This window comes from Lathyrus oleraceus, chromosome 7, assembly GCF_024323335.1.
Source record: "Lathyrus oleraceus cultivar Zhongwan6 chromosome 7, CAAS_Psat_ZW6_1.0, whole genome shotgun sequence".
In the NCBI taxonomy this organism is placed as follows: domain Eukaryota; kingdom Viridiplantae; phylum Streptophyta; class Magnoliopsida; order Fabales; family Fabaceae; genus Lathyrus; species Lathyrus oleraceus.
Genome location: NC_066585.1, coordinates 328,555,293 through 328,558,481, shown reverse-complemented (window position 1 = coordinate 328,558,481; position 3,189 = coordinate 328,555,293).

Here is a 3,189-nt window from a genome sequence, read left to right as displayed (position 1 = left end):
GAGATTTGGGAATCATATCGTCCACATAAACCTCGATTTCATGATGAATCATATCATGGAACAGAGTCACTATTGCTCGCTGATATGTTGCTCCGGCATTTTTCAGACCAAACGGCATCACCTTGTAGCAGAAGGTGCCCCATGGGGTTATGAAAGTTGTCTTTTCCATGTCTTTTGGTGCCATCTTGATTTGGTTATAGCCAGAAAAGCCATCCATGAAGGAGAATACCGAGAACTGAGTTGTATTATCCACCAAAACGTCGATGTGAGGTAATGGGAAATCATCTTTAGGGCTAGCTCTGTTCAGATCCCGGCAGTCGACACACATCCGTACCTTTCCGTCCTTCTTAGGTACTGGGACGATGTTTGCAACCCATGGCGGATAATTGGTGACTGCTAGAAACCCTGCATCCAACTGCTTTTGCACTTCTTCCTTTATCTTGACAGCCATCTCTGGTCTTGTTCTTCTGAGCTTCTGCTTGACCGGAGGACAACCTTCTTTGAGAGGCAAGCGGTGCACCACGATGTCTGTGTCCAGCCCAGGCATGTCCTGATAAGACCAGGCGAAGATGTCAACGTATTCTTGCAGCAATTCAATCAGCCCTTTCTTCACATTGTCTTCTAAAGCAGCCCCTATCTTGATTTCTCTCTTGGTGTCCTCGGTGCCGAGATTAATCACTTCAACAGAATCTTGATGCGGTTGAATAACCCTTTCCTCTTGTTTTAATAACCTGGTAAGCTCTTCAGGGAGTTCACAGTCTTCATCACCCTCTTCTTCAGCTTGAAAGATTGGATTTTCAAAGTCGAAACGAGCCATAGCATAACCGTTATCAATAGGATCCGGTGTTGTGCATCTGCATGAGTGATGGTATGTGCTTATGAGTGTGAACAAGAAGTGAAAACTAAACAAAACATTGCCATTTTTTTATTTTGAAAAACTGCAAAAATAGAAAGACAGGGAACGAAATATTTGAATGCAAAAAGACGTCCTTTATTTATGATAAAAAATGCAAGTGTCACATAGGTGGGCCCTACAATGAGTCATTACGCCCTGGGCGGAACGTAAGACTTGGATATGCATGAATAAACAAAGAAAATTACTCTTCAAGAAGAGTGACTTGGATAATCTTCTCAGAAGACCAATTGTTGATGACTTCACCCGGGATCTTCGGACGCACCCAATTGTCAATGTCACAATCACTATCCCCCTCTTCTTCGTTGACTGCAGAGACTTGACCATACTGGATGATGCCAGCACTGGAGAAAGTGATCGGCCCCTGAAGAGTCTGAAGTGTTGAAGTTGTAGAAGTTAGAGCTGGCTGATACCCAATCCCGAACTTATCTTCTTTCACTGGTAATTCCAACAGACGCCCCCAACCGGGAGCAACACCTGAATCCACCACGGCCCGTGCCTGCTTAAAGGATGAGATAGAGGCACCCGCTTTAACCTCTTCCACAGACTCTTGGACAGACAAATCTTCAACCTGGAGGATACCTTTGTCGAGCAAGGCCTGGATACCCTGTTGTAGCTTCAAACAACCTCCGCCCTGAGTAGCACAATCCAAACAACCATTCCCACAACCGGGGAAGACATCGGCCTTCAGCAAGCATCCTTTGATATCCAACAATGGAGTCTTCAACTTCAACACATCCTTAATGGACTTGGCTTCTCCCTCTACCAAATTAACGTTCGCACCACCATGCTGGGGCATGGGATTGTTGACGACATTCGGAGCTGGTGCAAGGTCGATGGCCTTTGAATCTATGAGATCCTGAACTACGTGCTTAAAAGCTTTGCAGTTCTCAATATTGTGGCCAGGTGCCCCAGAGTGGAAGCTACACCTAGAGTTGGCGTCGTAACCCACCGGAAGTCTACCAACAAGAGGAGCCAGAGTGCGCAGTTGCATAAGTTGTAGTTGTTGAAGACTAGAAAGCATCTGAGCGTACGACATTGGAAGGGTGTCGAAACGCCGGTCCATCATCCTTTGCCTCTGTTGATAAGCGGGTCTGTTACCCGGTTGTTGCTGCTGTTGATACTGAGCTGGTTGACGTTGTGATTGTTGTTGTTGTAGTGGTGTTGCAGCTGGAATGGTCACAGCCGCAACATACGGTTGCTGATGATAATTCTGAAAGTTATTCCTCCGGTTATCCCTGTTCTGATAAGAAGATATGGCATTTGCATCCCCTTCTCTCCTCTTCTGTCCCTGAATGAACGGCTTCTTCACCCCTGATGAGGATCCACCTCCACTCTGGCTCTTATAGGTCTTTAGGTAATTCTCCACCCTTTCTCCAGTAGAGACCACATCAGCAAAGTTGGAAGCATTGCAACCTACCAGACGCTCCAAGTAAGGTCCGGGCAGAGTATTCATGAACATGTTGGCCATTTCCTTTTCCAACATAGGAGGCTGAACATGGGAAGCTGTCTCCCTCCAGCGTTGAGCGTACTCCCTGAAGCACTCATTGCTTTTAAGAGACAGATTCTGAAGTTGAGTTCTGTCCGGAGCCATGTCTGCATTATACTGGTACTGCTTCACGAAAGCCTCCGCCAAATCCCTCCAGCAACGGATGTGGGCTCTGTCCAGCCTCATATACCATTCCAAGGATGCCCCAGCCAGGCTGTCCTGGAAGAAGTACATAAGTAGCTTCTCGTCGTCAGAGTATGCAACCATTTTACGGAAATAGGCTTGCACGTGAGTTTTGGGGCAAGAGCTGCCATTGTATTTGTCAAATATCGGGACCTTGAATTTCGGTGGCACTCGCACACCTGGGACCAGCCCCAAGTCAGCAACATCTACTCCCAGAAGATTTTGTCCTTCCACTGCTTTCAACCTCTCTTCCAATCTTTTAAACATGGGGTCCATGCCAAAGTCTTCCTGAAGCAAAGGGAACTGATCATCCTGACCATCCTGAATGGGTTGTTGATCTAGGTTGATACGCGGGATCGGGATAGGCCCTGGTCCATTGGGACCATTAGCCTCTCCAGCTAGAGGATCAGCCAACGTCTCCGGTTGAGTAATAGGGGGATCCCTCTGTACCAGCAATCTAAGCTCCTGCTGTCCTTGAGCCACCCCTTGAACCAAATCCATGAATTGATTCATGCGAATCTTCATCTCGACGAGCTCTGCCTGTAGGCTTTCCATTACTCTCTGTTGATTCCTGCAGGTACCGTATCGGTGAATGCCTGAGTCA